Here is a 14,205-nt window from a genome sequence, read left to right on the forward strand (position 1 = left end):
AACCAGATCAATCAACATTCTTTGACACTTTTCATATATCCCCTGCAAAGCCTAGAACATTCTCTCTCCAAAAAATTCAAGAATTTTGAGTTAAATAGCTCAAAATCCTAATTTTTAGCCCCTTCGCACTTTCCTTTAATACAACCTACATTGATTACAAGTTGTACATTGAGAAACTGCACTAACCAGCGCATGTTTCCTTCATTGCAAGTGCGATGGGCTCTAGAATTCTGTAAAAAAAAAAAAATGAATCTTCTCTTTCTATAAGCTTCCGGAGTGATTTTAACTATTTATTGTTACATCAAGATCTCAAATTCCTATACTTTAGGTCTTATCTCTAATTCCCAGAGTTTATCTTCCCTCCCTCATGTGTGGATCTAAGTCATAGATTGGTAAATCACCATCCCATTTACCTTATAAATTTGTTGCCTCCCATGGAGTCTAGATTGGCTTTTGGAGACTCTTTGTTATGCCCTCATGTTGTTGCTTTGTGCCTAAGGATCCAATATTCATCCATGCACTTGAGTTGTGATTGAAGGCTTGCTTTGTGACGAAGGAAGGACAAGAGAGTTGGGAGACATCTACAAGGTCAAGATCTATAAAGGGTTGTAATTTCTCCTACGTTCATTAATACAAAAGTGCTTTGTTTCCTATACTTGTGTCTCATTGATGCATATGTATTACAATGCCTTCTTGACTCATTGTTTTGAGATGTTAGGATATGTTAATTTGTATGTTGTAGTTCTCTTGCTTGTTTTAGTTGTTTTGCGGTTTCAATTTATAGCATTTAGAGCTAAAGTTGAAGTTTACAAGCAGAAGAAGAGGAGAACTTGTGTTAGATTCCAAGTAAGTACTTCCTCCATGTTCTAATTTCTCCGAAGAAAGCATAAGTATTTTTGTTTTTGTTGTTTCTAAATCAAGCCACTAGATCTAAGGAGTTTGATTTTTTCCACAGAAGAGAAGTATTCGTCAAACAACTTGGCGACTCCACTAGGGAACAAGATGTTCCTTTAGTGGTTTCCTTTGTCTAATATTTTTAAACCTTTGAAAGTGACTCAATTTTACTTGTTTAGGCAGCAATCGACCTTAGGAAAGTCTATTTCTGAGCTTGGTAGGGTTTGAGTTTCGTCTTTTAAACAAAATAAACCCCAACGCACTTTCCGGTCTAAGACAGAGCAACCCAACACATATGTCTCTCTGTAAGTGTGATGACTCGCACTGGTTGTTATGTATAGCCTGCGATGGTCCCTATAAGATGCAAATTTTGCATTTTATGCCTTGCTCTGAGTTATATTATGATCCAGTGTATTTTCTTGAGCCTTCGAACTGGTTTGTGTCTATGTGAAGCCATAAGTGTGTTTAAATTTGAGTGTGATTACCTTTTGATGAGAGCTTGTTTGGTTTTTCCTTCTTCTTATTAATTAGGGTTTATGAACACTTAGCTTGATGGTTGATTTGATAAAAGGAATTTTCATATTACAATTCCAATCTACGTGAGTTCTTTTGATCAACGATCTAGTTGCATTTCATTTTACATTGGATTTGAAAATTGAAAAGAAAATAAAATAAATTTTTCATTTCTTGCATTGCATTAGGGCTTTGAATTGAATTGGAATAGTGAAATTGAAAGATCTAGTTAGGAAGTTCTTGTTTGTTGCATCATTTTTTGTTTCTTCCTTCTCATAAATAGATCTTCATTGAAACAAAAAGAGTTATTTTTATCATGTTAGCTACATCATAGGAAGTTTGAGCGAATTCATTTCGTGAGCTTTGAAATTGAAACTTATTTGAAGATCAACTTTAAAATTCATTCAATTAACCTAAGGAGCATTTGGAACATTAATGACACACATAGTGGTCTATGCTAGAAGACATGTTCCAACATCATTAAACGTAGGAGTTGCCATTACTTGTCCTTGTTACATTCTGTGGGTAGTCGGTATTCCACGTACTTAAGTCTATAGGATCGTTCTCCATGTACCCTCAGGTATATTGAATGGCGCTCCATGTATGAAAAGTATATCGAAATACTTCTTATCGTACAAGATGCATTAGACAACACTACTACGGACTGTGCTTCCATGTATCTTGGGGTATATTTTGGAAGTCCCCATTATGTTGTTATCTTGCCATAGGTAACCAATTCGGTCGCCTTGTTAACCATGATACACCAAACACAACATTCAGGGAGATTGCCTACACGTAACGACAATGGTATATTGCAGTTCACAGTGACTTGGTTAACCCTTTTGCCTAGTTACCCCTTTTTTTTATTTGTGTTTTCAATTTCTAAAATTTATTAATCCAAAGTGGAAGAACACCCTGAACACCCTCATCTTTCACGTAGAATGTAAAGATTTCCTCCTCTTCCTCCAAAGACAACTCTTGTTCATCACAAGAACAAGAAAACACAAATTCTTGAACCCGGGACTTCAGAAGCTACCCCTTCTAGAACCACATCCAAAGTTAATCAACCAAAATCGTCACTTCCCATTGGTACTGAACCCAAAATTACATCTTTACCAACTGGTGAGTTAGAAGTAGTTGAAGCTTAAACCCTTGAAACATTAGAACCTGAATTTGTATATTCATATACTTTATAACTTGAGGAACCACAAACAATGGAACCAACTACTTCAGGAACTTATTCTTCTCTTTCTCTGCTTTTATCTCAACCACAACTTGTATATTTGGGTCCTAACGGAGAACAACTTCCACCTGGTCTTTTAAGCATAGAGAAGATTGCTGAAGAGGATTCTCCTAGCCTTCAAACTCCTATTCACATATCATTATGATAGGATTTTCCTCCTTTGTACCACAATTTTCCCATCCCTACTTCTGATACTCAAACACAATCTCCTTTACATCAAACTCCTCGTTTTAATTCACCTTTGAACTTTCCTTGGTTAAATCCTTTGAGAGATCTAATCATGAATGAGTCAGCGACAGTTTCTCAACGTATGTCTACTATCATGAGTGAATCGACCAAAGTTGCAATAACTTCTATGTTTACCACTTCACTAGAAACTCACTTCGTTAATGCCACCTAGTTACCAACCATTATCTAGAACTTTTTTTGGTGCGTCGACTAGTCCTTGGACTTCTCCCTTATCATATTTATCTGGAATACCATTTGGTCCCTCTTTAATGAGTACCTCGCAACCTATTCAACCTATTGCGCCCCAATCTCCTTTGGAGCAGCAATATGGTGTTTTTCTCAGTGGATTATGACATGTACAACAACCTACTCCGTTCTATACTGGGTACTCTCCTCTTGGGGGGCAGTTTCCTCTGTATACTCCTTATTTGATCCAGATCTTGTGGGGAGGCCCTCAAGATCTAGAAAATTGAAATGCGAGAAGAAAAGATGAGAACACACAATAAACAAAACCACAAATACATTTTTTTATTAAAATAGAGAATAATTGTAAAAGCTACATTGTGGTGGACAATTTGTCCTTTTACAAAATGCGACTTGTTACTTATAGACTTTTTTAATTACAATACTGAGGGTAAATTCCATGGGTGGGTAAATACCATGGGTGAATTAACACCATGGGTAGATGTCACTTACAATACCATGGGTAATTACCATGGGTGGATAAATACCATGGGTGGATAAATACCATGGGTGGATAAATACCATGGGTGGATGAATACCATGGGTGGATGCTACTTACAATACCATGGGTAAATTCCATGTGTGGATGAATACCATGGGTGGATAAATATTGTGGGTGAATGAATACCATGGATAGATGCCACTTACAATACCATGGGTGGATAAATACCATGGATGTATGAATACCATGGGTGAATGATACTTTCCATTCAGATCATTCCTCCCCCTTTAAGAAGTAATGGTCCCCATTGTGTGAATTTCGCTTCTGAGAAGTCTTTTTTGAATATGAAGAGCCACTAAAGAGAAGGGTTTTGTGTGATTAACCCATAACCACAATGAACGAAGATCCGAGGATACTGATACCTTGTAATGCTTGTGAACAACTGCGATATTGATAGTGTGTGGCCTAGAAAATGGACTTCGATGAAGTGTGGGTTTGTGGATGACCCATAACCATGACAAACGAAGATCTGAGGATAGAGATACCCTATCATGCTTGTGACCAATTGTGATACTAACAGTGTGCGGCCAATCAAATGGACTTTGATGACAAGGGTTTTGTGTAGTTGACCCATAACCTTGGGTTTGTGGGTGACCCATAATCGTGATGCTTGTCAGTCTGCTTGGTAAAAGAATGGTGGCTTGTTTGGTAGATTCTCCTATCTAATGAGATGTTGTAAAGGCTTCTTTCACATTATAGACCTTTTGTTGCAACTTTGTTGATAACTTCTGTTGCAGGTGATGAAATCAAATTCCGATAGAGACCCATTTGAGGTATTAAAGATATATTTTTATTGATATAAGAAACTTGAACCTGGATGTCCTGTGAAGTGAGAAAATTATTCTAGAAACTCATGGTACACGCGGTCGCGCAACGTTCCAGAGATGTGTAATTCAATTGTTCATATCTCTCAAACTAGGAAATGAAATCAAATTCCATAAAAAACCCATTTGAGCTAAAAGAAAATAATTTCAAATGAGCTATTACGCACCTTCTATAATGCTATGTGTATGTAGTATAACTTCCATGAAGTTTGTTGAAGATTGCTACAAAACATTGAAACTAAAATATGCTTCAAACCCTCATTCCCATTAAGTTGTGCCCTGAACCTAATACCATTGATCTGGATCTTTGGGGGAGGCCCACAAGATCTAGAAAATTGAAATGCCAGAAGAAAAAAGGAGAACACATAGTAAACAAAATCACAAAGATTTTTTTTATTAACATATAGAATAATTGTAAAAGCTACATTGTGGTGGACAATCTGTCCTTTTACAAAATGTGACTTGTTACTTATAGCATTTTTTAGTTACAATACCACGGGTAAATTCCATGGGTGGGTAAATACCATGGGTAAATGAATACCATGGGTAGATGTCACTTACAGTACCATGGGTGGATAAATACCATAGGTGGATGAATACCATGGGTGGATGTCACTTACAATACCATGGGTAAATTCCATGTGTGGATGGATACCATGGGTGGATAAATACCATGGGTGTATGAATACAATGGATAGATGCCACTCACAATACCATGGGTGAATGAATACCATGGATTGATGCCACTTACAATACCATGTGTGGATGCCACTTTCCATTCAGATCATTATCCTTCAGCAGGGGGCAACCTATTGCTAGAATATTCTCATTTGTTGATCAAATGCTACAAGTTGGTGCTCCACCTTGTTCAAGTCCTCTTCTTACGGGTCATCCATTTCCAGGAATGGTTGTTTCTCCTCGAAATTTTGTGTTGCCTATTCAACCTGGTTTGGTCTTAACTCAAATCTCGACCTCTCAACCTGTTTTGGCTACGCCTTAGGTTCCTACTTGTCAATCTATTCCATTCATACCTCAACCTACCTAATCCACACCCCTAATGAGTCAACATGTTCAAGTTGTATACCAAATACAAATTGGTCAAATGGTACCTGAAATTTCTCAAATTTCATCTACCTAGCCTATTCAAGGTGTGTTACAAACTCCATTTAACCCAGTTGGTCAGACTATTCCACATATGCAAGTTAACCAAATTGTTCAAAGCATGCCACAAGTGCCAACCAATCAATCTAGTATTGGAATGATGCAAATTCCATCTGGGCAACCATTCCAAGGTATTCCACAAATGTTTGTTGGCTAAACATCATACCACAAGTACCTTATCAAGGCCAACAAATTCAAATTCAACCTTTCCAACCCTACCAAGGTTTTCATGGAACTAGGAAACTTGGTTACAGTTACTGGTTATCAAAATCCTCCTTATCTCGGCAGAATGCAAAAGCTTATAGCTCAAACCATTCCATCTTATCTAGGATATCCTCAACCACCGGTTAACCTATATTCATGAGGTCAACCTCCTCAAGAAAACTTTAATAAGTAATTATCGTTCATTGCAACACTTGAGTTACCAGATTTATCCCAGCTAACAAATGATCTGATTCAACATTCTCCTTGGTGACCAGCTATTCCTACAAAATTCCCGAGTGACATTTCGAAATTTAACATAAACCCTGGAGAAGATCCATCAAATCACGTCATGACTTATCATTTATGGTGTTCATCGAACTCCTTAAATGATGACTCCATTCATTTATGACTTTTCCAGAGAACTCTTATCGGTTTGACAACTAAGTGGTATGTTGAATTACCCAAAGCTTCATTTAACAACTTTGGTGAATTGGAAACCATGTTTCTAACCCATTTCCAATTACCCATCTGTTACGAAACTAGAACTGAGATTTTGTCCTCCTTGAAACAATCTAACTCTACTCATATATTTGATCATATACATGAGTGGAGGCATCAACATCATCTGGCCAAAACTTATATTCCTTATTAGTTGTTGGCAAAATGGTTTGTCAAATCCCTACTACCCACTAAAACTGAAGATGTTTCCAAAGGCAAAGTTGTTAATGAAGAGAAAGTCATGATCGTGCTCAATATTCGTATCTGATTTATACCCAATCTAGCACGCTCTATGATAAGATACCCAATTCTCTTTGACCTCAGCATACTATTCCACCTGCTCCCTCGAAGGAATCACATGTCGTTAATGGTGTGATTGGTTTTGTTGGTCAACAGTCAGCGAGCAAATCTTCTAATCAAACCAATTTGAAATTTGCGCCAACTATGACGAATCAAAGCCCCTCTAATCCTACTCCTATGAGTACTTCCGAGGTTAATGCCATTTAATATACGAAAGGCAAATCTCAACAATTTGGAAGTAAGAAAAAGGGTAAAGGCAAGAATAAATAGGAAAACCCTCCACGAGATAAGCAGAAGAACCATTATCCTAACGAGAAGCATAAGCCTCATTACCCTTGTCATATTTGTATTGACGAGCATTTTACTAAGGATTGTCCACATCAAGCATAAATAAATCGATTTTTGAAAGTTATATCCACTACACCCATTCTGTTAACAGATCCTTTCCCAAACTAAGAGACAAAGACAGTTGCACATGATCCATCATCCTCTTCTTCTCAGAATTCTTCCAACGTATTAATGTGTCAACATGATGTCTCAATGACCACTAGGATCAACCTTCCAATTCTACTCCACCCACATCTAGTCCTCTCCAAATCGAGAAACCTTCTCCTCAGCTGATGATTAAACCTCCCAAAGGGGTGATTCGTAAATCATCATTTAACCCCCATGCGAGAGTTGCACAAAATTATAATATAGTTGAAGATTTAGTTCAAGCTTCTTAAACTATGTCTACTCTCGAGGTTTTGCAGAATTGTCCTGCTCAGAAAAAGTTGCCATATCCCTCATATTTGGGTCTCGTTGTGTTCAATCGGGAAAATTATACACCTAAACTTATGCCCTAACTTGCATTTATGATTCAAGTTATGGTTAGAGGCAAAAATGTTTTCTGCACCATTATGGATGAAGGTGCCTCTACTGCATCATGTCAATGTCATGTTGGAAAGCTTTAGGTTCTCCTTCCCTTAATCAATGACCGACGACACTCAAAGCCTTTGATGGAAGAGGATTTAAGCCTTACGAAATTATCAATCCCTTGCCAATAGAATTAGATGGTAAAACAATCTCAGTCAAAGTCAAAGTCATCAATGGAAAGTTAGATTACAACCTATTACTGGGATGTACTTGGGTTTATGCTATGGTAGTTGTAACCTTGTCCTATTTTAAGATGATTGCTTTCCTTCACCAAGGGGCATTGTTGTCATTGATAAGCTTTCTTTTTTTGTCGTTGATTCCCAAACTACTGGAAGCATATCTCTTGTGGGAAAGGCCCCACTCTATTTTGAAAATGTCAAGGTAGGATTATTAAAAGACTCATCCTTGATGGGAACTTTCGCCCTTCCTCCTCTTGACATTCACCGTATGGTTGCTCTGATTAACATTATTTCGTCTACTACTATTCCAGATGATCCTCAGATAGTTCCTGACAATTCAAAAATTGACTCTTTTGGTGACCGTATATCGCTCATTCCCATTGAGTTAGCTTATGAGGCTATTCACTTGGCTTGTTCAGGGAATTATGAAAACGATGACTTGGTGAATTTAGTTGATTATTCCTCTCAAGATTTAGGTTTAGTTTCACAAATTGATCCTTTCGATGACACCTTTCCCACTGACAAAAGCATCATGGGGATCATGATGTCAGATGAGAAACCCTACGACGATAACCATCATCATTCATCTTTCTTGTCTCAACCTAACACTCTTAAGCATAATTTTGAAAACTTTTTCTCTCCCAAGTTTACTAAGGAACCTCAGAATCCCATCTAGGTTTATGAGGTGAATTCTAAGAAAAACCTGGCAAACATTGAGGACACTATTCTCCTTGACATTTCAGTTAAGCCCAGGATTGTTGAAAATGTCCATATCAGCACACCTTGTTCTCCAAACGAGATTAAGATTTATAAGGACCTTTTTCAAGAATTTCATGACGTGTTTATTTAGACATATGGAAAGATGTTAGGCATTGATCCAAACATTGTAGTGCACAAAATTAAAATATATATGGACGCCAAGCCAGTTAGACAACGATTGCATCTGGTTCACCCTAAGAAAGTTGTTCTGATTAAACATAAGTTGAAAAGATTTTGCATGTTGGTTTTATTTATCATGTTCCTTTAACCGATTAGGTCTCAAACATTGTTCCTGTAATAAAGAAATAATGTACGATCTAAGTATGTATTGATTATCGAGATATTAATAGAGCTTGTCCCTGTTGGAAAAGTGTAACTAGTTTTGGTCTTTATAATGACATGTAATTGTGACTTTTGTAAATGATAATAAAATTATTTTTGTGATGCTTGCTTCATGGGTTTCATGAGCAAGAGATTTTATTTAGATGGCTCCCATTGAGAGCCTTAGGATTTATCATGAAAGTCAAAAGAATTAATGTCATGTATGAAGAGTTCTCCTTAAGCATGTGTCAAATGTATATGAGTCTAAGAAAGTGTCTAGAAGCCCTCCAAAGACAAGCATGGTCCTCCTCTTCAAGTTGGCCTCCAAATAAAGTAAATGGCACATGTCGGATCACCAAATCAAGAGACACATCCCTTCATTTAAGACATGTTGGCTTATATATATGGGCAGACTACTATATATAGGCATGAAAGGTATCCGCATTTACATAGTTCAGAATTCAGATTCCTCTAAGATTTTCGGATGGTTATTACAATCAACAATTCGGATCCCTCTGAGATTTTCGGGTAAGCAAGAACAGTAAAAAGTTCAGATTTCAAGTGGCCTAATAAAGAGACAAGTTTGGGCCACCCTCTGAGATTCGTATAATCATTTTAGGAAGAAGTTTCAGTGCCATGGTTCAGTATAGAAAGGTACATTTTGGATGGAACTTGGATAGGGAAGTGGGGGACATCGAGGATATCTTTTGGGCTAACCACAGTAAGCAAGTTCGGAGATCACTTTGGAATGTCAGATAAATAGTGCAAAGATGTTTCGGTGCAGAGGCTCAATCTAGGATACAAGATGATAGAGGCAAGTTCGAGGGTCTCTCTATCTTGGATAAGAGATACATTCTTGAGGACACAACAATTCGGTACAACCACAGTTCATTGATGATGACAGTAAAAAGATCTCACAAGAAGAGATCTCGATAAGATCTCTGTGGTGACAATGTATCAATGCTCAGAAGATCGAAGAGGAAGAGGAGTCAAGAATAAGAGAAGACAATCAAGAGAACTAGTGTTCTGGTCTTGGAGTGGATAATAGGTCAAGGGTCTTGGTCTTGGTATTCGTTAATTGGAATCTCTATAAGAATAATTTGTGCGGGTTTTCCTCTCAAAGAGTAAGAGGTTTTGGCCCTAGCTAATAGCCTACATTCCGTGTCTCTTATCTATTTGTGTTCATGCATTAGTAGTTGTTTGATGAAGAAGAACAATAATAATCTAAGTAAAGAAGATCGTAATCTAAATTTGCGAAAAACACTCACATGCAGTTACTAATTAAAAAAAATCACCTAATACTAATGCCCTAGATTTCTCAACAGTCCCAAGGATAACTATCTAACTCCTTTCATTGACCAAATTGTTGATGATTATGACGGGAGTGAATTTTTCTCGTTTATGGATGGCTTCTCTAGCTACAATCAAATCAACATACTTCCACATAACCAACATAAGACTTTTTTCATTTGTCCATGGGGTATATTTGCTTATCGCAAACTCCTTTCGGTCTTAAGAATGTAGGATCAACTTTCAAATGGGCAATGAATTATGCTTTTCATTATATTAAGCATATCGTGTAACCTTACCTTGATGATTTTTCTGCCCACTCTAAGAGTCGTCACGACCATTCAATGCATCTTAGAGCAATATTCCTACAATGTTCACACTATGAATATATGATTAAATCCACACAAATCTGTTTTCTGTGTTCAACCTGGTTGACTTCTAGGATTCGTTGTATCTAAACAAGGAATTTTCATTGATCCCCTAAAAGTCCAAGCTATCCTCAATTTTCCAGCCCCGTCTTCTCTCATTCAGTTACAATGCCTGCAAGGGAAGGCTAACTTTTTTACGACGTTTCATTCCTAATTATGCATAACTTACCAAAGGATTTACTCGTTTATTGAAGAAGTGGGTTCCTTTTCATTGGGATGATACTACTCAAAAGGCTTTTGATGCCTTGAAAATAGTGTTAGTCGAAGCATCATTATTGTATCCCCCTTATTATCATTGAGACTATTTCTTGTATCTTACTGCAATTGTTACCATTATCGCTATGGTATTGGTACACGAAGACAATGTAGGAGATGAACACCCTATTTATTACTTGAGCCATAATTTGACTGACACTGAAGCCAAATACTCCCATGTTGAAAAGTTAGCTTTGGCAGTTGTACAAGTTGTTTAGAGATTTCACCATTATATTATGCTTTGCAAGACTCTTGTGGTTTCTGATTACAATCCGATGACCTATATCATGTCACGTCAATTTCCAGGGGGAAAATACTCGAAGTGGATCATTATCCTCCAAGAGTTTGATTTGGAATTAATCAAATCCAAGTCTAAGAAATCTTTAGTCTTTATCTAGCTAATATGTGAACTTCCCTCTACTATGTCAGAATCAACAATTGATGATTTCATTCTCAATGAAACATTATTTATGATCGAATCTTATGATCCCCAGTATGGAGATATCATCATTTATCTCCAGACCCAAAATTTCTGGCTTGACACTACTCATTCTGATCAACGTCGAATTTGATACCAGGCTCACCATTACATCATAATTGGTGACACTCTTTACCGTTGTGGTGTTGATATATTTTTCGATCGTGCCTTACACATCAGGAGGTCAATAAATATTTGAATGATTTTCATGCTAGAGCATGCGACAAACATATGTCTAGCTATGCTACTACCCAAAAAATCTTGTGTGCCATTTACTTTTAGCTGACTATGTTCCGAGATTGCAATTTAGCGGTCCAAAAGTGTCATGCATGTCAAATCCATAATCGGAAAGCCCGTGCTCCACCTACTCCTTTGCATCTGGTTGTCATCATTGGACCCTTGGTAAATGGGGCATTAACTTCATGACTATCAGCCTTGCTTGGTCAGGGGTATGGTTACATAATAATTACAGAAAAATAATCTACTAAATGGGCCGAAGTGATGCCTACATACGACAACAATGAAAAAATTGCTGCATTGTTCCTTTTTAATCACATTATTGCCAGATTTGGCGTGCCACAAGCTATAAGTACGAACCATGGTAAACATTTTTGCAATTACACGATGTCTAAACTAACTGCCAAGTTGGGCTTACGACATGATAACTCAATCCCTACTACCCACATGCCAACGGTCAAGTAGAAGCCATTAATAAGGTTTTGAAAACAATGCTCCAACACATGGTAGGGATTCATAAAACAGATTGGCATACTATTATTTTTCAGCCTTATGGGCACATCTATCTGAACCATGACTAGATTCACACCTTTTCAATTAGTGTATGGCATGGAAGTTATTCTTCCAATCGAGTGTGAAATTTTTTCATTGAAACTTGTCGTCGAACTTCTTCTCGCTACCTCTGCCGAAGAAGAACGTTTTTTGCACCTAGCTCAACTAGATGAGAATTGACACGATGTTCTGATGGCCAACGAAGCTCACAAAAATGTGTCAAAGCACAATATGACCAAAATGTTAAACCTGGTGCCTTCTTGGAGGGTGATTTGGTCATTTTGTATAACGAGGAAGTTGATAAAATAGGAGTTGGGAAACTCGAACCAATGTGGTTAGCTCCATATATTATCAAATGTGTTCTTACGAAAGGGGCCTACAAGCTTGTAGACTTTGACAGAATTCTTTGGCGCAACCCTACAAGGGGTTGTACCTCAAAATATACTATGCTTAGAATTTTTCTACATAGTCATTGTGTACATATTGTATAGATTAGGCTAGTGTGTTTGGACAATATTTTCTTGAGAGTTTTCTACCACCTCTGCTTATCTTAGATTAGATTTGATTTGTAGATGTCAACATTCCCTCAACCATATGTTGGTTAGGCTGATGGTGCTAGTCATAGTACCTGGAACCTTTCCTTCGCAGCATGGGAAATTTGTGCTCCCAATGATGAGTTAGTGAGTTTGCAAGGGATTTTCATCGGTCGCTCAACTAATAATATCGTTGAGTATAATGCAGTGATATAACTTTTTTCTGATGCCATTTCTCATGGTATTCATCAATTGGTGATCAAAACCATTTCACAACTCATGGTGCTACATGTAAACAATGTTTATTTAACAAGAAGTCCAACTATGTTATGCATGTTTTTAAGGGTTCGACTCATAGAGCAACATTTTGATTACATTTAGTATCAACATGTTCCTAGGAGTCTAAATACATTAACAGATGCATTGGCTAATCATGTATTAGACATACATTTGCGACATATGTAAAAATACAAACATCAATATATATTGTGCAAGAGAGTAGAATAAGTAGAAAACATCCATGGATAGAAATCTGTATTTAGTGTTTGGTTTAACAAAAATTTTGTCTGAGCCACATATGGCCCAAGACCTATAATATCAAAATACATGTAGACATAATATGGTTGAAAATCCTTCAAGGTGACTAATCCCCATGATGCTCACGATAACATATGATTGTGCTAGAAACTTTATGCAACAATCGACTAATATGAGCCAACACTCCTATAGTGTACCACTATAGACGAATAGGGATCTCATTAACCCATGTGTTTGACATACTGTGGGTTAAACGCTCAACATGATTCTCGAACTCGTTAAGTGTTTTTGCTATGCCAAGATCAACCATCTCTTATTCTACTACTGCAACTCCAACTTATACATGTTGTCGTTATTCCCATCGATGAATAAGCGACATGCCTACTAGTCGCACAAATCAAACATCTACATGTAAAACCAATAATTAGTATCTAACAATAATAAAAACAAAAAATAAAAATTTTAAAACCCAAAAAATCAAGATATCCAAAATGACATTTCTTTTACCTGCATCATTCCATTACTCACCTTCAAGTAAAACGAGCTCTGGGTCCCCACGGAAATAAGCTCTAGCATATGGGTAGTCCTCAATCATAATTATTTTCTCCCTCATCCAATCAAAGAAAATTGGAGTGAATGTCATCATAGGTTCTCCTCTGTGTCATGCCATCAAATCTACCCATTGCCTCATGCGAGGCTCTCTAGGTCTAGGAAGATCGCGATCTATCCATTGAGGCTGTAACAATGACACTCTTTGTAAAGCAAATGATATCATGTTAGAGCCATACCTAAAATTCTTCAATCATCCAATCTTTGATCTATTGAGTTGTTACTTCTGATTGGCTAAGACCCCTTCACACCAGTTGGATATCGTGGGTGCCAAGCATTCTAGAGAATACTGCATTTGGGTCTTGGTAGCTAAATGTAAAGTTGCACTACGACCAACCCTGAGGGGAAGTTGAATGACATACTTAATATCAAGTTTCCGATCTTTAGTTATTTCAGAGCGAGGTAGACAATAGATGACTATGTAATCTTTTAACTGTCTCTCCACCTCTTATGAATCCATATAATGAAATGGGAGCCCCTCCGTGTGAGATCCCTGTCAACA

This window comes from Pinus tabuliformis, chromosome 7 (genome assembly GCF_031772625.1).
Source record: "Pinus tabuliformis cultivar Carrire ecotype Pingquan chromosome 7, CPIR1, whole genome shotgun sequence".
In the NCBI taxonomy this organism is placed as follows: Eukaryota; Viridiplantae; Streptophyta; class Pinopsida; order Pinales; family Pinaceae; genus Pinus; species Pinus tabuliformis.